General features: G+C 38.6%; 1 long non-coding RNA gene across 1 annotated transcript; it reads right to left on the minus strand.

Moving 5' to 3' along the window:
* Positions 1 to 959: 959 nt before the first annotated feature.
* Positions 960 to 20,681, minus strand: LOC125269311. The gene is made up of 4 exons (XR_007185074.1): positions 20,419 to 20,681; positions 19,968 to 20,042; positions 1,648 to 1,739; positions 960 to 1,533 (listed from the first exon to the last, which is right to left on the minus strand). It is a non-coding gene; the product is annotated as an uncharacterized LOC125269311 (long non-coding RNA).
* Positions 20,682 to 23,139: the final 2,458 nt, after the last annotated feature.

Genomic DNA, 23,139 nt, shown 5'->3' on the forward strand with positions numbered 1-23,139 from the left:
TCTATCTTGCAATTCTGACTTTATAACTCACAATTCTGACTTTCTATCTCACAATCCTGACTTTGTAACTCTCAATTCTGACTTTATAACTTGCAATTCTGACTTTATAACTCGCAATTCTGACTTTCTATCTCGCAATTCTGACTTTCTATCTCGCAATTCTGACTTTCTATCTCGCAATTCTGACTTTATATCACACAATTCTGAAATTCTGACTTTATATCACAAAATTCTGACTTTATATCACACAATTCTGACTTTATATCACACAATTCTGACTTTATATCTCACAATTCTGACATAATATCTCACAATTCTGAAATTCTGACTTTGTCACACGATTCTGACTTTATATCTCACAATTCTGACTTTATATCTCGCAATTCTGAAATTCTGACTTTATATCTCACAATTCTGACTTTATATCTCGCAATTCTGAAATTCTGACATTATATCACACAATTCTGATTTTATATCACACAATTCTGACTTTATATCTCGCAATTCTGACATAACTCACAACATCGTCATTATATCACACAATTCTGATTTAATACCTCACAATTGCGACTCACTATCTTGAAATATGAATTTACAATTCGCAATTGCGAGTTTATATCACGCAATCCTGATTACGAGAAAAAAAAAGGTCCGAAATCTGAAATAAGAGGTCACAGTTACCTCTTTTATTTTTATACAGTGGTGAAAACAAACTTCCATAGGTCCGTTCACTCCAAGGACAAAGATTTTGCAATAAAAGTCATTCAAAATGTAAAAGAATAGCAGAGTCCACACCACAACTATAATGATAATGATACAGAGGAACTCACTTTTAGCATGATTTTTACCAGCTGATGAACAATAAAAACATAGACAGCCAATCAGAATCCACCCTGCTCCAAAGAGCTCGACCATTTAAAGCAGACGGCAGACAACAGGGGCTTATAATAAACAAAACATTATCCTGCATTGGTGTGGACGCTAATATAGTTATTGCTCCTGGTGTGAACGTGCCTTTACACTGTTTTCCCCATGCAATGGCAGTTCATAATGAGCAATATGTCAAGCTCCAAAAAAAGACAAAAAAGCACAGCAGTTTTTCTTTGAACAGAATCTTAAAAATGTTCTTTTTAATGGACTACACATAGCCTAAAGTATAACAACCCACCCTCTGCAACAAAGCAATTTACTGTTTTTCATGACGCAAACATTTAATAATAGGCCATCACATGATGTCTGACCTGTCAGACTTTACTGCCCATTTCCAGGTACCCCGAGCGAGCAGCATTTCTTTATCAACCCTCGATGGCTGCTGCGTGCACTGCATGATGGGCTTTTAGTGTCTTGTTTTCGCCCTCCTAATGCGATCTCACATACAGGGCGATGCGGTGAGGGTGGTAAAGAGCGTCCGGGCACCGGGCCAAGCTCGCATCCAACAGTGCATCTCCTGTAGAAATCGCTGGTCACCATCGCTTAAATAGACTTACTGATAAACATTCATTTCACATGAGCAGCACCTTGGCAGAAGTGCTTCTAAAACACAACAGGGGCAGAGAAACAGAAGGAGGTCACAGGAAGGCAAATAAAACCCACAACACCCTTGTTCAGATGCGCCGAGCAGAATGCAACATGACAAACCACTTATACCTAAGGAGGAGCGAGACACCTTTGCATGCACGTGCGAGGCAGCTTTGTTCAGCCGCGGTTGATATTCCATGCGTGTCAGGTTGAGGTGCACTCTGGGGAACAAACTTCACATTTTCAGGGAAAGCTGCATCAACAATTTGGCATCAAAGCCTAATTACTCCCTTCACATTTCCCCCTCGCGCTCAACTAATTAGACCGCAATCACATGCACTATCAAATAACATTTTCAAGCGCTTGTGTCTTCAGCAATTTGCTGGCAACTTTTTTTTTTTTTTTTTTTTAGAAAACAATTCACCTAAAAATTTTATTCTGGCATTATTTAATAGAGCTGGCTATCGACAGATAGATAGATTGATAGATCGATATAATCACTGGCTTCCAGCAATGGCTGTATGCAAGTCGAGGTCTAGCAGAAGAGTGACCTCCTGGAGCCGTATGGATTACTTTTATAATGGATGGATGCACTTTTTTTGGCTTCATAATTTCGCCCCCCATTCACTACCATTATAAAGCTTGGAAGAGCCATGATATTTTTTTAATATAACTCTGGTTGTGTTCGTCTGAAAGAAGATACACCTAGGATGGCTTGAGGGTGAGTAAATCATGGGATCATTTTACTTTTTAGTGAATTATCCCTTTAATATCAAGTTATATCAAGGTTTCTCAAGTAAATGTATCTTGCTTTTAAGAATTTTTAGATATTTGTACTGGAAAACAAGACAAAATACTAAAAATAAAAATTGCATTGGGCCACCTTTACATTGTGAAATATACATTAAAAATTGGCCAACAATTAGATTAGACAAATCAAATTTTGATTCGTACACTTTCTAATCAGGACCTAAACTTCATCAAAACGGCATTCTCCAGCATCAAAAACACATGCATATATTAATATAAGTGGGTGTGAGTGAAGTAATTGCCCAGGGAAAAAAACATTAGCTATTGTAGGTGGTTCAAGATGGTGCGCAGGACGTGCCAGGAAAGCAATTTCACCTTAAGAACAGCACAAGTGAAAACCACTCAGAAGAAACTACTTTTTTAGGAATGCAAATCCTGTTGACGACAGCTGGCACTTTCCATGTATAGAGTACAAAACAGGACTTGAAACTCTCTCTCTCTCTCTTGAAACTCTTCTTTTTCAGCAAATGGTTGAAAGGAGATGCTGAAACATCACAACATGTTCATCCACATCAGGTCGTCAAATTAGACCCAGCTGAACACATTTAACCGACAAGGTTTACACAACATCCCCCTGAGAGTAATATTTCAGTAAAGTGACACATTCACATGTTCATAGTTCTCTAATGTTGGTTAATGGTCACATGACAGGCACATAAAGAAATAAAATATTTCATCTTTTTAGTAAGTGTATGATTTTTTTTTTTTATTAGAAAATTATTGCAATTATTACATTTTTATGATTTAATTAATCATTAGCTTTAAACTAGACCCTAAACTAGACGGAAAAAAACAAAACAAGTAAAGTTAGAAAATTAAAAAAATAATATATATAAAAAGGGTTGCTGATTTTTCTTAAAGGTACAGTAGACTGTTTAATTTTTGGACCATTTATGCATTTGGCAGATGTTCATATATGACTGATTAATGTGATTACAGTGGCATGAAAAAGTATGTGAACCCCTTGCAGAATCTGTGAAAATTAGAATTATTTTAATAAAATAAGAGGGATAATAAAAAATGCATGTTATTTTTTGTTTAGTACTGTCCTGAGTAAGATATTTTACATAAAAGATGTTTGCATTTATTTCACAAGACAAAACAATAGCTGAATTTATTAAAATAACCCCATGCATAAGTATGTGAACCATTGATTCTCAATACTGTGTGTGGTTACCTGATGATCCACGACTGTTTTTATGTTTTGTGATGGTTGTTCATGAGTCTCTTGTTTGTCCTGAGCAGTTAAACTGAGCTCTGTTCTTCAGAAAAATCCTCCAGCTCCTGCAGATTCATCAGTTTTCAAGCATTTTTGCATATTTGAACCCTTTCCAGCAGTGACTGTAGGATTTTGAGATTCATCTTTTCACACTGAGGACAACTGAGGGACTCAAACACAACTATTAAAAAACAAACATTCACTGATGCTCCAGAAGGAAACACGATGCATTAAGAGCCGAGGGGTGAAAACTTTTGAATTCAAATATCAAGGTAAATTGTACTTAATTTTTCTTCCGGAAAACATGCAAGTATCTTCTGTTGGTTCTGAAGGGCAGTACTAAATGAAAAACAATGATATTTAAACAAAATAAGAAAAATTGTGACATCTTCATCCTGTTCAAAAGTTTTCACCCCCCGACTCTTAATGCATCGTGTTTCCTTCTGGAGCATCAGTGAATGCTAAATGCAAACATCTTTTATGTAAAATATCTTACTCAGGACAGTCCTAAATAAAAAAATAACATGCATTTTTTATTATCCCTTATTTTATTAAAATAATTCTCATTTTCACAGATTCTGCAAGGGGTTCACATACTTTTTCATGCCACTGTATATGTAATCTGGATTACGTAATCAGATTCCAAAAATTATATACTTGTAATTAGATTATATTACATTATTAAAATACTCATAATCAGACTACAGTTACATTTTTACTGATAACATGATTACTTTTCTATTTTTTAAATGATCCTTTCTAAAACAGATTGTATGTTCAGCCTATAGGATGTTCAGAAAGTCAGAGGTCACACAAAATATGTAATAATTTTTGTGTTTTATTTTGAATGTTTTTATTTAAAATGTTACATTTTTTTATTGTTTAATTAATTATTAGCTTTTCACCAACTTACGAACCCCCTACAGTTCCTTCACAAACCCCAGTTTTGGAAACCCTAACATAATGTAATGTTTAATGCACTTCATTTTGTTGATGACAAATTGTCAACATATATATTTTTTTCTCTTTGTATTGTTATATCACTACAGTACTAGCTTATCCTATCAAATCTACATGATATACTAAAAGCTAAAAGGTCAAAAGTAATCTAAAAGTAGCCAGATTATTACCTAAAATGTGTAAATGTAATAGACTTTTGTCTTTGCACTGAGCACTTTTGTATTTTTATGGCCTCTGAATAAAGACTTTCGAAGACTTTCTTTTCTCAAAGGACATTGTGTGCAGGCTTTCCTGCTTTTAAACTTTTTTTAATCATACACATTACTTTCCAGTTGAAACAAGCAATCTGCCCACATGGGCTCAAGTGTGATCATATGTGATGCTTTTTGGGAGATGATTGCAGTGAATCCTATGCCCAGGCATCCAGCGATATGATCTAACACAGTAGTACTGCAATTTCCCAGTGATTTCCTGGAAAAATGGATCTGTTTTTAACCACGATGTCTCACGGCACGGAGGATAAACAAGTAGTTTCGCTACTTGAATATGGTCTAAATGATGTCTCCTCTTTCATTTGCTTGGTTATGGGACATATTTTCCCTCTCTCTCTATTTCTGGAGTAGCTCTACATGCAGTTTGCCACGTTCCCCCCGAGGTTAAGGCTGGTGAAATGCAGCACAGAAACTTATTACTGTTTTTTCCCCTCCACATTTTCTTCGGTCACTGAATTTTTTCTCTCCTCCAGCTGTACTGTTGTCTATTATGTATCAGGTCCATTTTGGCTGGCAGCAGATTGAGACCTTCCCCTTGAATGCAGCAGCAACGGCACGGACCTCGGCTTGTTCGAGCACTGTTATTTTCACCATTTTGTTTGTGTTAGACCACCAATTTGATCGAGGATCACAATTTCATTGCATGGAGGGAGGAGAAAGAAGCTGCATGCATCTAATGTTGTGAAGTCTCATTTTTGGATTCCCTGATGTGAAAATGAAAAACAGTCACATATGATCTATGGAAAATGTGTTCTGTTATGTTTGTCATCAAGAGAAGTGACCTCGAGCAATTTAGACAGCATGTGACATCATCTCGGCATCAGTGCAATTATTAGAAATTATATATGGCACACAGTTCATCAAACGGCAGGGCATCATATCCATCATCCTCCATTAGAGTCACACACAATAACATTACCTTTAATTAAAGAGCGTGAGGTCTTTTGTTAAGTGCAAGGCGAGACATAATATTGTCTTGGCGAACGAGTAATCTATGATAGAATTATTAAGTAAGTCAGTGGTTCTCAACTGGTAGGTCGTGACTCAAAACTGACTGCTTACTAATCATGCATGTTTTTATAGCAAAATAAGCAGGTTTATGGTTGATTAAATAGGAAGAAAATTCACTTCACTTTTCCTGGATAAAATGTGAAGCAAAACCTTTTGAAACCACAGATGTAAGTGACAGATATTATTGTGTGTTTCTTACAGTATAAACCTGTTTCAAGTTGATTTATTTGCCGTTTTTACACATCTGTCTCATGCAGGGGTTTCTCCTCCCTTTGATGAGCATTAAGTAGGTCTCTCTTTAAAACTACAGAAGAAAATAAAGTACACATGTACATATTTCCAGGTCATTCCTGGGAAATTGTGCTACAGAAAATAGAAGATGAAAAAACAGTTATGGCAACAATGGCAACAAATGGCATTAATATTTTTGAAGGGAAAGTGATTTTGTACCTTTTGCTTGTGTTATGGTTAAAGAGCCATTTATTTGTTCACCATATGGAGTTTATTAATAATCAAAAATAATTGGATGGATGGATGGATGGATGGGTGGAGGGATAGATGGATGGATGGATTTATGGATAGAGAGATGGAGGGATGTATGGGTGGGTGGATGGATAGATGGATATACGATTGGATGGATGGATGGATGGATGATTGGGTGGAGGGATGGATGGATTTATGGATAGAGAGATGGATGGAGGGATGTATGGGTGGATAGATGGATGGAGATATGATGGATGGATGGATGGATGATTGAATGGAGGGATGGACGGAGGGAGGGAGGGATGGATGGACAGGTAGAGGGATAGATGGATGGATGGATTTATGGATAGAGAGATGGAGGGATGTATGGGTGGGTGGGTGGGTGGATGGATGGATGGATGATGGATGGATGGATGACTGAATGGAGGGATGGACGGAGGGAGGGATAGATGGATGGATGGGTGGATGGAGATATGATTGATGGATGGATGGATGGATGATTGAATGGAGGGATGGACGGAGGGAGGGATAGATGGATGGATGGATGGATGGATGGATGAATGGACGGGTGGAGGGATGGATGGGTGGATGGATGGGTGGAGGGATGGGTGGATGGATTTATGGATAGAGAGATGGAGGGATGTATGGGTGGGTGGATGGATAGATGGAGATACGATTGGATGAATGGATGGATGATTTGGTGGAGGGATGGATGGATTTATGGATAGAGAGATGGATGGAGGGATGTATGGGTGGATAGATGGATGGATGATTGAGTGGAGGGATGGACGGAGGGAGGGATGAATGGATGGATGGTGGAGGGATGGATGGATGGATGGATGATTGGGTGGAGGGATGGATGGATGGATGGATATATGAGTAGATGGATTTATGGATAGAAATGGAGGTATGTATGGGTGGATGTATAGATGGATGGATGAATGATTGGGTGGATGGAGGGATGAATGGATGATTGGATGATGGATGGAGGGATGGATTTTATTACTAAAAATATACAAAAATGCTAAAATAAAATTAAAACTATGAAATATAAAAATTCAAAATATCATTAAAATCTATAATAGTATCTCAATGATAATAAAACAACACTGATTTATAAAGATGTTTAACATTTAAGTATAAAATTACAGTTTCACTGAAGTCAAGAAAATGTGAATGTGTAAAACATTCTTTAAAAGATCATATTTTGTGTCCCATAGAAGAAGGAAAGTCATACAGTTCTGGAACGACATGAAGGTGAATAAGCGATGACAGAAATTTCATTTTGGAATGAATTATTCTTTCAAGTCTGGGTTTGTGTTTGTGGCTGGTGTGACAGTGTTCCGGGCAGCAGACGCCCTTGAGCGTGAGCAAATCAAGGTCCTCTATGATTTCTGAGGTTCGAGGATCATTACAAACTAAACTGAAACTTCTGGCAACCTGTGCTGCCTTCCAAAGCCCCGGTGCCTGCCGGGATTAAAGGAACAGAGGCAAAAGTTCAGTCAGTTGCGCAGAACAGAGAACATGTTCAGTCTGTTTCTTGACACCTCCTGACAACACCAGCTTTACTGCCAGATACAGCTCTCCTTTCATAAAAATGGCAGAAAACAAAAGGTTGATGTTCTGCCATGAGCTGCCTTTACTGAAACATTACTGCTGAACTCCAATTCAGGTCATGAATTTACAAACAGGATGTAAAATGGTATTTGGATGGATGGATGTATGGATGGATGGATGGATGATAGACAGATGGATGGATGGACCGATGAGGGATGGATGATGGACAAATGGATGGAGAGATGGACAGATGAGGGATGGATGATGGACAAATGGAGGGATGGATGGAGAGATGACAGATGAGGGATGGATGATGGACAGATGGAGGGATGGAGAGATGACAGATGAGGGATGGATGATGGACAAATGGGGGGATGGATGGAGAGATGGACAGATGAGGGATGGATGATGGACAGATGGAGGGATGGATGGAGAGATGACAGATGAGGGATGAGGGATGGATGATGGACAGATGGATGGAGAGATGGACAGATGAGGGATGGATGATGGACAGATGGAGGGATGGATGCATGAATGGACAGATGGACAGATGAGGGATGGATGATGGACAGATGGAGGGATGGATGCATGAATGGACAGATGGAGGAATGAATGGACAGATGGACAGATGAGGGATGGATGATGGACAGATGGATGGAGAGATGGACAGATGAGGGATGGATGATGGACAGATGGAGGGATGGATGGAGAGATGACAGATGAGGGATGAATGATGGACAGATGGATGGAGAGATGGACAGATGAGGGATGGATGATGGACAGATGGAGGGATGGATGGAGAGATGACAGATGAGGGATGGATGATGGACAGATGGATGGAGAGATGGACAGATGAGGGATGGATGATGGACAAATGGAGGGATGGATGGAGAGATGACAGATGAGGGATGGATGATGGACAGATGGAGGGATGGAGAGATGACAGATGAGGGATGGATGATGGACAGATGGAGGGATGGAGAGATGACAGATGAGGGATGGATGATGGACAGATGGAGGGATGGATGGAGAGATGACAGATGAGGGATAGATGATGGACAGATGGATGGAGAGATGGACAGATGAGAGATGGATGATGGACAGATGGAGGGATGGATGGAGAGATGGACAGATGAGGGATGGATGATGGACAAATGGATGGAGAGATGGACAGATGAGGGATGGATGATGGACAGATGGAGGGATGGATGGAGAGATGACAGATGAGGATGGATGATGGACAAATGGATGGAGAGATGGACAGATGAGGGATGGATGATGGACAAATGGAGGGATGGATGGAGAGATGACAGATGAGGGATGGATGATGGACAGATGGAGGGATGGAGAGATGACAGATGAGGGATGGATGATGGACAAATGGGGGGATGGATGGAGAGATGGACAGATGAGGGATGGATGATGGACAGATGGAGGGATGGATGGAGAGATGACAGATGAGGGATGAGGGATGGATGATGGACAGATGGATGGAGAGATGGACAGATGAGGGATGGATGATGGACAGATGGAGGGATGGATGCATGAATGGACAGATGGACAGATGAGGGATGGATGATGGACAGATGGAGGGATGGATGCATGAATGGACAGATGGAGGAATGAATGGACAGATGGACAGATGAGGGATGGATGATGGACAGATGGATGGAGAGATGGACAGATGAGGGATGGATGATGGACAGATGGAGGGATGGATGGAGAGATGACAGATGAGGGATGAATGATGGACAGATGGATGGAGAGATGGACAGATGAGGGATGGATGATGGACAGATGGAGGGATGGATGGAGAGATGACAGATGAGGGATGGATGATGGACAAATGGATGGAGAGATGGACAGATGAGGGATGGATGATGGACAAATGGAGGGATGGATGGAGAGATGACAGATGAGGGATGGATGATGGACAGATGGAGGGATGGAGAGATGACAGATGAGGGATGGATGATGGACAAATGGGGGGATGGATGGAGAGATGGACAGATGAGGGATGGATGATGGACAGATGGAGGGATGGATGGAGAGATGACAGATGAGGGATGAGGGATGGATGATGGACAGATGGATGGAGAGATGGACAGATGAGGGATGGATGATGGACAGATGGAGGGATGGATGCATGAATGGACAGATGGACAGATGAGGGATGGATGATGGACAGATGGAGGGATGGATGCATGAATGGACAGATGGAGGAATGAATGGACAGATGGACAGATGAGGGATGGATGATGGACAGATGGATGGAGAGATGGACAGATGAGGGATGGATGATGGACAGATGGAGGGATGGATGGAGAGATGACAGATGAGGGATGAATGATGGACAGATGGATGGAGAGATGGACAGATGAGGGATGGATGATGGACAGATGGAGGGATGGATGGAGAGATGACAGATGAGGGATGGATGATGGACAGATGGATGGAGAGATGGACAGATGAGGGATGGATGATGGACAAATGGAGGGATGGATGGAGAGATGACAGATGAGGGATGGATGATGGACAGATGGAGGGATGGAGAGATGACAGATGAGGGATGGATGATGGACAGATGGAGGGATGGAGAGATGACAGATGAGGGATGGATGATGGACAGATGGAGGGATGGATGGAGAGATGACAGATGAGGGATAGATGATGGACAGATGGATGGAGAGATGGACAGATGAGAGATGGATGATGGACAGATGGAGGGATGGATGGAGAGATGGACAGATGAGGGATGGATGATGGACAAATGGATGGAGAGATGGACAGATGAGGGATGGATGATGGACAGATGGAGGGATGGATGGAGAGATGACAGATGAGGGATGGATGATGGACAAATGGATGGAGAGATGGACAGATGAGGGATGGATGATGGACAAATGGAGGGATGGATGGAGAGATGACAGATGAGGGATGGATGATGGACAGATGGAGGGATGGAGAGATGACAGATGAGGGATGGATGATGGACAAATGGGGGATGGATGGAGAGATGGACAGATGAGGGATGGATGATGGACAGATGGAGGGATGGATGGAGAGATGACAGATGAGGGATGAGGGATGGATGATGGACAGATGGATGGAGAGATGGACAGATGAGGGATGGATGATGGACAGATGGAGGGATGGATGCATGAATGGACAGATGGACAGATGAGGGATGGATGATGGACAGATGGAGGGATGGATGCATGAATGGACAGATGGAGGAATGAATGGACAGATGGACAGATGAGGGATGGATGATGGACAGATGGATGGAGAGATGGACAGATGAGGGATGGATGATGGACAGATGGAGGGATGGATGGAGAGATGACAGATGAGGGATGAATGATGGACAGATGGATGGAGAGATGGACAGATGAGGGATGGATGATGGACAGATGGAGGGATGGATGGAGAGATGACAGATGAGGGATGGATGATGGACAGATGGATGGAGAGATGGACAGATGAGGGATGGATGATGGACAAATGGAGGGATGGATGGAGAGATGACAGATGAGGGATGGATGATGGACAGATGGAGGGATGGAGAGATGACAGATGAGGGATGGATGATGGACAGATGGAGGGATGGAGAGATGACAGATGAGGGATGGATGATGGACAGATGGAGGGATGGATGGAGAGATGACAGATGAGGGATAGATGATGGACAGATGGATGGAGAGATGGACAGATGAGAGATGGATGATGGACAGATGGAGGGATGGATGGAGAGATGGACAGATGAGGGATGGATGATGGACAAATGGATGGAGAGATGGACAGATGAGGGATGGATGATGGACAGATGGATGGAGAGATGGACAGATGAGGGATGGATGATGGACAAATGGATGGAGAGATGGACAGATGAGGGATGGATGATGGACAGATGGAGGGATGGATGGAGAGATGACAGATGAGGGATGGATGATGGACAGATGGATGGAGAGATGGACAGATGAGGGATGGATGATGGACAGATGGAGGGATGGATGGAGAGATGACAGATGAGGGATGGATGATGGACAGATGGATGGAGAGATGGACAGATGAGGGATGGATGATGGACAAATGGAGGGATGGATGAGAGATGACAGATGAGGGATGGATGATGGACAGATGGAGGGATGGATGAGAGATGACAGATGAGGGATGGATGATGGACAGATGGAGGGATGGATGGAGAGATGACAGATGAGGGATAGATGATGGACAGATGGATGGAGAGATGGACAGATGAGGGATGGATGATGGACAGATGGAGGGATGGATGGAGAGATGACAGATGAGGGATGGATGATGGACAGATGGATGGAGAGATGGACAGATGAGGGATGGATGATGGACAAATGGAGGGATGGATGAGAGATGACAGATGAGGGATGGATGATGGACAGATGGAGGGATGGATGAGAGATGACAGATGAGGGATGGATGATGGACAGATGGAGGGATGGATGGAGAGATGACAGATGAGGGATAGATGATGGACAGATGGATGGAGAGATGGACAGATGAGAGATGGATGATGGACAGATGGAGGGATGGTTTGAGAGATGACAGATGAGGGATGGATGATGGACAGATGGATGGAGAAATGGACAGATGAGGGATGGATGATGGACAGATGGAGGGATGGATGGAGAGATGACAGATGAGGGATGGATGATGGACAGATGGAGGGATGGATGGAGAGATGACAGATGAGGGATGGATGATGGACAGATGGATGGAGAGATGGACAGATGAGGGATGGATGATGGACAAATGGAGGGATGGATGAGAGATGACAGATGAGGGATGGATGATGGACAGATGGAGGGATGGAGAGATGACAGATGAGGGATGGATGATGGACAGATGGAGGGATGGAGAGATGACAGATGAGGGATGGATGATGGACAGATGGAGGGATGGAGAGATGGAGAGATGGACAGATGAGGGATGGATGATGGACAGATGGATGGAGAGATGGACAGATGAGGGATGGATGATGGACAGAGGGATGGAGAGATGGACAGATGAGGGATGGATGATGGACAGATGGATGGAGAGATGGACAGATGAGGGATGGATGGAGAGATGACAGATGAGGGATGGATGATGGACAGATGGAGGGATGGAGAGATGGAGAGATGGACAGATGAGGGATGGATGATGGACAGATGGAGGGATGGAGAGATGGACAGATGAGGGATGGATGATGGACAGATGGAGGGATGGAGAGATGGAGAGATGGACAGATGAGGGATGGACAGATGGATGAAGAGATGGACAGATGAGGGATGGATGATGGACAGATGGAGGGATGGGTGCATGAATGGACAATGGAAGGATGGAAGGATATATATATAATACTTTTGATTAATAATGACTAATTATGAATAAGTGTTGACATTATGTAAAGTAAAATTAAAATCTGTTTTTACAGCTGTTAATTGTTTTGACAATATTGAGTAGTTTAGATAAGTATATCTAAACAGAAAAATCAGGGAATGAATATGCATAATTAGTCACAATAAATGATATAATTATGTTCTTTTCTTGTTTCACTGATTTTTTGTCATTCAAATTCCAGTTCAACATCATGCGAGTCTAATTCAATAAACTCGTGAATTGAAAGAGAGCCAAAACTTACATGATGAATTTTGCTCACCCCCGCTTTCATACACAAATATGTATTTGTCCATCCAGTATGCTACGCTTACAAATTGATTTAGGAACCGTAAAGGGAACAGGCCATGCATTCATAAATTTGTTCAGAATGAATGAGGACTGTGTGTTTCCTAAAGGTCTCCATTTAAAATTGCAGCTCCAAAAAATGGGCCGTTTATCACAGATAAATGCATCTGATGGCCGCGAGCGAAACACAGGCGCATCTCACAGAATTTAAAGAAGTCGTATTTCATTTTTTCCCCAAGAGGTCCACTTATTATGTTAGTGTTTAGCATCACAAACAGTCAGAATTTAGCTTGAAACATTCGTGTCTGTGTTTGCGTATACATGCATAGGATTCAGAGTTATTTTACGATCATTATCAATTTTATTTTTGTATTTTCCACTTTAATTTTAAGTAAAGTTTTAGTTATTTTGTCATGTTTTTATAGATGCGAGTCGCTCTTATTTACTTTGTTTTGAAAACATCTGAAATTGCCAATGAAAATTCTGCACTTTAATCCACACACACTTTCTCTGAAAATCAATTGCTCCTCCAGTTTAACAGAAGGTGGTCTGGTCTTATCTTCTGTGCTACAATATTTCTCAAACAAATGTTTTTCTAATGTACAGCATGTACTGTATCACACATCTCCATTCTCTTTCCATTGTGTTTATATGAATCTTAATATTGTATCCTCCCTGCTCACAAACTGAACAGAACATGCTGCCAGTTTTATGAAGCGGATGTTTCAGACTAGATGTCTTTAATGTGTGACTGCTTTGAAGAAGACATTGTTTCATTCCCTTCAGGAGTGTTGGAGGTAAACACGCTACTGATATGTTATGCAAATTCATTTGAGTATACTGTATGAAAGTGCCTGTCGCTTCATTTGCTGTGGTTAACTACACAACAGACACCTTATTATCACTTAACATAGGTTGGAATTAGGAGACTCAAACTGTACATTTTCCCACCTCCAAATGAGTTCAACTTTATGCAGCATCTGCACTCTTTAAAAATTGGCATCGATGGATCGATAAAGAACCTTCGACATCCATGAAACTTTTCAAATGGAGAAAAGGGTTCTTTATAGTGGAAAAAGGTTCTTTAGATTTTTAAATATTATTTTTAAAAAAATAAAATAAACGTTTCCCTAAATCAAAAATGGTTCTTTAATGGCATCGCTGCAAAAAACAACAAACAAATGGCTGGTAGGAACTACAACGAGCTTCTTCCCGGTTTGGTGAAATCACTAACCCTAAAATTTACATAAACCCCGCCCCAGAGAACACACAACAAAGGGGGCGAGGCCATGTTGGGCCACTTTAGAGAAGAGGAAGAGTTGTTGTAGTAGAGTGTTGTTGACATCCCGTTATTTTACACCGGACTGCTTCACAAACGAGGATCAATTCAACACTGGATTTGCACAGAAGATGAACATGACGGCACATGCTAGTGGATGAGTTGAATCAACTCCACAGCAACTACATAAATTTATCCACCAACCATTCAGAAACGTCCAGTTTCATTCTAAAAGTTGTAACTTCTTCCTGAGTCTCTTCATCAGTGTCGACTCCGGTTTGAACAATGTAAGGCTGAACACCGTTACTGACAATCCTCATTTTGGCTGCGTGAGATTCGCCAGCTTTGTTGTTGTTGAGCTGTTAAAGCTCCGCCCTCTTCTGGAAAGGGGGCCGGGAGCAGCAGCTCATTTGCATTTAAAGGGACACACACAAAAACGGCGTGTTTTTGCTCACACCCAAATAGAGGCAAATTTGACAAGCTATAATAAATGATCTGTGGGGTATTTTGAGCTGAAACTGAAACTTCACAAACACATTCTGGGGACACCAGAGACTAATGTTACATCTTGTGAAAAGGGGGTATAATAGGTCCCCCCCCAAAAAATTAGACCTTCCCCGACTTCCTAGGTTGTCTATGAAAGCATGTTGACTGATTTTTATGTGAAGGGCTCGGGCCGGTTTCAACGAGAAAATCAAAAGGATATCCCCTTTAACAGAGAAAGTTCTTTTATCAGTCATTTTGCTACATGCTGAAAATGTCCCATAATATTTGGGTTATTTTGCATCTTTTCATAGCAGATTTAGGCCACTTGGGAATCCTGGATCAGACGCACATCCGATTGACCCCATTGTGAACCGTCATATTAACATTCATGCATTTCTCCAACATCACAAGTTACTTCATCGTTCACAGCCGGAGCAACTACACTGGGAAAAAAAAGTCAAAGAAAACAGATGAAAGCAGTAGCAAAGGAAGTCAGCTGGAGACCCGAGACTTCATTGAGATTGAAGCAAAACTCAAGGGAACCGTTTTAGCAAATTAGTTTTGCAATTTGCGGTTACCTAAACTTCTCTTGTTTTTGCAGAAATGCATGGAGTTTTGGAAGATGAGCAGGCCATTGCAGGGCGGGTGAGATCATGCTGATCTAAAAGAAAAATATCTGAGCGAAAAAAAAAAAATCGAAGTGGAGCATTAGGGCCTGTAATGTGAACACAGAGGGATGGCAGAACTTCAGACAAACTGCATCTGACTGGACCTCCTGCAAGAGGCTGTTATGGTTACACACTCATTCTTATTATATATTTTATTAAATTGAAAAGTCAAAACTTGCAACATACCAGAATGAATATATCTTTCTCAAGAGTATTGTCTCATTAATCACTCTCATATCATTTAAAACCTTGTAACATTAATGCAACATGACCATTTTTGAACATGAAACATTTTTACATCAAACTCGTCAATGTAAAAACGGGTTATTAAATGATATTTTTATGTTTTGAAGTTGTTCTTTTGCCCTCACTTTTTTCTGGTTGAAATCAGTTTCTAGAAGGTAAAATATCCTGACATTTCCATGAGTTTTGGATCATTGGATTCAAGTGGAAAGACTGAGGTTTATGATTTCTCTCTTCAGGCTACGAGCAGATCTGATGTGAAACAACTTCATAAACGCATTCTGTATTAATGACGATCTCGTCACATTTTCATTTCTTTTTATGGTTTTGCAATAGTTTAGGTCCTAAATCAGAGTTTTTTTTTTTTTTTCCAGTGTTTGTGTGAAGACATTAAGTATTTGGACATTAAGCCGCATTTAATGTCTGAATGTCACTGCATGAGATGATAAAATGACACTCACTTTGATATTTTGTTATCTAAAGCAATGACATTCAGATATTTGCATTTACTTTAATATTAATGCACATTATTTCAAAGGAAAATCTTTGTCTTTATAATACCATCATAATGTCATAACTTGCTCCACCTCTGAAACGACTTTTTTCAGCTGACGTCATCAATCTGGGCAATTTATTGCATGTTAGATGCAATTTAATCAAAATGTATTATAGTTTAAAGGGGTCCATGATTATGATTTCACTTTTTTAACTTTAGTTAGTGTCTAATGTTGCTGTTTGAGCATAAACAACATCTGCAAAGTTACGACGCTCAAAGTTCAATGCAAAGGGACACCAGAGGATCTCCACTATTAGCAAACGTCAAACAAGGAAAGATGCATGATATGCTTCTCAACGGCCTCGTCACAAACATCATCCGCCATCACAGTCTGCTCGTAACGTCTCTGCACAATTGGACTCATTTGACACTTTCCAGTCTTAGATCTCCAGCCACAGTAACACATCAAAGTCTGGTTTCTCTTTGATATAAAATGTTCAGTCAAGCAGAGAGGGGATGAATATCAATTTCCAGTGTAGTTGTCATTGTGTTGACTGTGGGTGGCGAAACCAAGAGTGTTACGGCGTAAAGGAGCAGACGTTAAACAAAAGCCATGGGTCAACAGAAAAAAAAACATTCTCAATGTAAAATTTAACCACTAATATGTTAATTTTAACCTTAATAATAATAATTTAATCACAAAAGTTGAAAATCTCATCACTAACTGAAAATACACTCTTAAAAATAATGTGTTGGCTCAACAAAAAAAAAACGAATGCAACAGTTTGCCTCAATTTTTTTGAGTTATGACAACTTTGAATGAATTTGAGTTTGTACATTAAACAATGTAGTGTTTACCTTTAGCACAATGATAACCACAAAAACTTCAGCATTACAGAAACTCTTTTAAATGTCAAACACAACAGTATTAAACACTAACAGGTCTTTCCCTTCACTAAAAACAAATAAATTAACACTTCATTTCAACATTTGTTCTCCAATGCAAAGCATGCTGGGAACAAGAAATCCACTGCCTAATTTCTGAAGTTATCAAGACAATTTCATTAAGTTACTACAACCTATTTAAAAAAAAGAAAGAAGCCAATTAACACAGAAATTTGAGTTTAAGTTACAGATGATATTAAGATGATGTAATGATCAACATTATTATGTCAACAGAAGTCTACAAAATAATTTAATTAAAACAATAAATTAGATTTTTTGACTTGCAACCATGCATTTATTTAAGTTGTGGTAACAGCTCCTCTGAATTACTTTTTAGAGTATAGAAGTTGCTGAAAAAATAATATAATGTAATATAATATAATATAATATAATATAATATAATATAATATAATATAATATAATATAATATAATATAATATAATATAATATAATATAATACCATTAAAGCGCAAAAGTAACCAGACACTTTTTCGGCAGACTTGATTTCAGGGAAACTTTCAAAGATTTCTTGAACCAAACAAGAGAGAAAGATACAAATCAGTTTATTTAATATATTTTCATGGGAAAATAAACTTCTAATCTAAATATGCATTGCAAATAATGAATAAAAACAACAGTAGAATATTTATTATAAAATATAAGTTATTGAAAATAAGATAAAATATTATATATTAAGTCAAAATGTTGTTTTTTTTTTTTTAAAGAAAGAAATTAAGAGTTTTATTCAGCAAGCATGCTGAAAATGTATCAAAAGTGACAGCAAAGACATTTATAATATTACAAAATTTCCTATTTCAAATAAATGCTGTTCTTTAGAACTTTCTATTCATCAAAGAATCCTGAAAACAGATACTGTATCAGTTTCCACACAAATCTGAAGCAGCACAACTGTTTTTTAACATTGATAATAATCAATTTTTTCTTGAGCAGCAAATCATCATATTAGAATGATTTCTGAAGGATCATGTGACTCTGAAGACTGGAGTAATGATGCTGAAAATTCAGCTTTGATCACAGGAATAAATTACATTTTAACATATATTCATTTAGAAAACAAGTAATTTGAATTGCAATAATATTTCACAGTTTTATAACGTTTTACTGTATTTTTCACCTAATAAATGCAGCCTTGGTGAGACTTTCAAAAACATTTAAAAAATCGTACCACCCAAAACTTATCTACAAAGCAAGAAGTAGCCATTTTGTGCAAATGCTGTTGGTGTGAACTCTTTAATTAGCATTATTCTGTGATAATAGGGCATTTTTTCCTCTAATGAAGCATGTTGATGACACCTTGCATGTGTGTATCATCTAAGTGTAGCGTGTAGGGGACACCGAAAAGCCTTTTAAAACGCCGGAGTTCCGATTCTAGTGTGATCCATTATGTATGAAGACGACCACGCAAGCCGAAACAGAACAGCCTTGGGAAATCATTGTGCACTAGACTGCCATTTCCTCCCTCTGTATCCTCACTACACAAAATTTCAGTTTTTTTAAATAGCTAAATGTACTCAAATCCAGGCTGGACATAATTAATACTAATTACTTGACCTAAAAACACTTCAAAAGTAAGTCCGACTGAGAAAAAACACTTTAAAAAGTTTGTATTTGTATTATGTGGCCTTTCTTTCCATCTGTAAATCCTTTTTGTGGCACAGTGCATGTGCATTATTACTCCAGGGATCTTCACTGAAAGTGTCCTGTCTTCACTTTGCTTTTTTATTTCATATTTTTGCTTCTATTGGCTTTTCAGGACCTTAAGGTGAGGGGAAAAAAGAGGCACTTATGGTGCTGTACAGACTGAAACACCTCAAAATGACTAAAAATAGAGGTGTTTCAGACAAGGCTGTTTTTTTCTCCTCTGTGCCATGTTTTTGTCCTAAACAGGATGGGCTAGAGATTACCTACACCTGAGTCCACATGCTTATTTAGATTTAATGATTCTCATTCGAACAGCAAAACCACATCAGGTGCACAGCTGCATTCATATAAAAGCCAACAAACTTTAGAGTGTGAATCACTAATCTTACAAGTTTTTTGTTATTAAAATGTGTGACAACCATGATAATTTGTCATCAATATGGATTTCGTAGCTTTTAAATCAGAAGAAACAAAAAGAATCCTGCACACTATCAATACTTGCAAAACCGTATAAAAAATATTTTATTAGCAACGTTTCGATCGCATGATCTTCATCATGCATCCACTTTTAAGTCAAACGTGCAATTAATTAATTACTTTCTTAATTTACATACTGTGAATGATTTATGTTATTACATAAAAAATGCCTTCTTACCTTAAATCTTTCATCAAAATGAATTAACTCATTCCACTTCTGAAATGACTTTCTATTTCAGCTGACATCATCAATCTGGTGGTCAAAAAGTCAATTTTCAGCCTCAATCAATTCTTGATGGACATCCTGCCCCACATCTTGATGAATATACTTAACTAAGATGGGAACGCTGCTTTAATACCTTGGTATTGTAAGATACTATATTTATAAATACTACTGTTTAAAGGTTTGAGGTCAGTATTTTTAAAAGTAGGCTACAATATGTAGATTTTGGCCATCTAACGGTTAAAAAACAAAAACTGCATGCATTTTGCGGAAGAACATTGTTTTAGGCTAGTTGTGCTTCGGCTCTGCATGATTGTGCGGATGAATATGATCTTTTGCAGTAGATAATGCTTTACAATGAACTCTGTTGCTGCAATTTATCTGTTCAATAAAATACTTTACTCACCAGTTGAGTAATAAAAACGTTGCTTTTACAACATTTCAAATCCCGAAAAGCCAACCCGACTTTGATTCTTGCTGTATTAAGAGCTTTGTCGCCTTTTCTTTTGGTCAGCAGACTCTCCTCTGTTCGGCGTTTGTTTAAAACGGATGATTCCCTGGAGGTTCGACATTTAACGAGCTCCAAATCAAACTTTCGCGCTCGTTGTTACAACTAACCTATGGATATGACGAGACGAGTGACGTATGGACGCAATTTCCCGCGAAAACCATCCCGACAAGTCTAAAATATAAACGCCTATAATAGGCTTACCATAGTGAATCAGGGTAAGACAACAACACGTTTTGGAAGAAAGATTGATTATGTATTGACGCATTATTTAAATTTTGTTAATTTTGAACAAAAAAGTTACATGGTTAGGCCCTCCCTTTAAAGAAATTAACACTTTTATTCAGCAAGAATGCATTAAACTGATCAAACAATTATAATGTTGCAAAATATTCCTATTTCACATAAATGCTGCTCTGTTGAACTTTCTATTCATCAAAGAATGTAAAAATGTAGCATGGTTTTCACAAAAATAAGAGCAAAACATGTATTATTTGAAATAAAATAAACATTAACAGAAATAAAATAAAATATAAAAATATCTTAAACTTAGGCCTATTTTATTTTAGCTGGTTGCCAAAGCAACATTTCTCATTTTTTGTTTTAGTTTAAGTACTAAAATAACTAAAACTAACTAGAACTAAAAACTAAAACTTAATTAAAAAAAAAAGACAAAAAAAAAAAAAAAAATACAACATTGAACTAGAATTAAAATAAATAAAATAAAATCTATTAATAAATATCTTTTAAAAATATTATCAAAAACTATAACATCAGCAATACAAAAGCAACTTTTTCAACATTAATAAAAATAATCAGTAATGTTTCTTGAGCAGTAAATCAGCATATTAGAGTGATTTCTGAAGGATCATGTGACACTGAAGACGAGTAATGATGCTGAAAATTCAGCTTTGATCACAAGAATAAATTACAGTTTACAATATATTCTCATAGAAAATAGCTATTTTACACTGTAAAAAATATTTCACAATTTTTACTGTATTTTTTATCAAATAAATGCAGCCTTGGAGAGCAGAATAGACTTTTTGCAATAGCATTAAAAGCAAAACAAAACTGCCCCCAAATTTTTGAGCATGAAATTCATAACAGAATACTATCATGCATTATCAAATGGTACTTTTTGGTAAATGATTCTGTAATTGAACTGAACAGCCGTTTTCTTCATTCAAGCTTCATCTCAGCAGCTTCACAGGTGTGTTTGTTCATTCACTAGAAATGATATGTTCTGTTTTTGAGCCACTGCACATGACTGCCCTGTTGAAATGCTCATATAGCATCTGACGACTCTAGAGAACAGCGGAAAACATGAGCGTTAACATGCTGTTCACACTAGTAGCATAACGCCCAGAGCGACACAGACACCTTCTGAGTGAACATTACAGTCTGTACATGACCTCCAGATGTACATTAGAGACGAATCAAGCTGATTAAACAACTGATATTTGGTCATTTTGCTTTCACATACAATTTTACTTCAAATCTCCCTTGAAATAAAATAAAATATAAAAAACCCTAAACTTATTTTTATATAGCTTATTTAATTTCTTAACTAAAAACTAAAACTTAATAATAAAAAAACCTACATAAAACTAATAAATGACGAAAAACACACCAATATCATGAAAACTTCAACTAAAATTAAAATGTAAATAGAATATTTCTGTCTCATATTTGATGCAAATTGCATCACTGACTCTATTATTTTCCTGTTTATCACGGTGAAGCTGCTTTGAAAGCGTCTAAAGCACTATAGAAATAAAGCTGACTTGACTTAAAGCCACTTGTCAAGATATTAATAAAAACATACTGCATTTCTAAAGAACTGAATGAAGCCTGTCAATGAGGGACCAAAAAAACAGAGCCAGAGCGTTTAAAGGCAATAAGAGACGAGCCTCTAGAGACGCTCGACTGCTCTTCCTATTGTCAGTGAAGTCAGGTAGCTGTGAGATCAAACCGTGCCTCCCGCTGTGGCCTATATAAAGTTGAGATTAGTCTTGTTCCTTTGCAATTAGCCCACATTTCACTTTCCCTGTGCACAGCAATCTAATAAAACTATGTGCTGAAGCTCAAGCCATCTCTGCAGCCCAGGTTACCTCTGATCTGCATGCATGAGTGACGCCGGCACACGCTCATGACATCAGAGAGAGAGAGAGAGAGAGAGAGAGAGAGAGAGAGGGAGAGAGAGAGAGATTGCATCCAGAATACATCTTCATTTTCAGGTCATTCAAGCATTAGGATTCTGGAAATGTACTTGAGTGAGTGTGTGTGTGTGAAATATTCTTCATCCTCAGTCTGACAGCACAGTTTAAAGGCTTAAATATACTCATCTATACTATACATATATGCTAACTTCACTGAACAATTCTAGATTTTTACATTTGCATGAATGAAAAAGGGAAAGTGAATATTTTAAGTGCATGCTTAGGTTTTCAACCACTTTTTTTGCAGTTCATCTAAATTTTTACAGTCAAAATGAAACAATATTCAAAAATGATTTTTCTTCCGTAACATGACATAAGTAACAACAGGATATTCAAGACGTAAAATGCAACTTTATCCACAAGTATCTTAAAAACATCAAGATTTAAAATGTACATG

This window comes from Megalobrama amblycephala, linkage group LG5, assembly GCF_018812025.1.
Source record: "Megalobrama amblycephala isolate DHTTF-2021 linkage group LG5, ASM1881202v1, whole genome shotgun sequence".
NCBI classification, from domain to species: Eukaryota; Metazoa; Chordata; class Actinopteri; order Cypriniformes; family Xenocyprididae; genus Megalobrama; species Megalobrama amblycephala.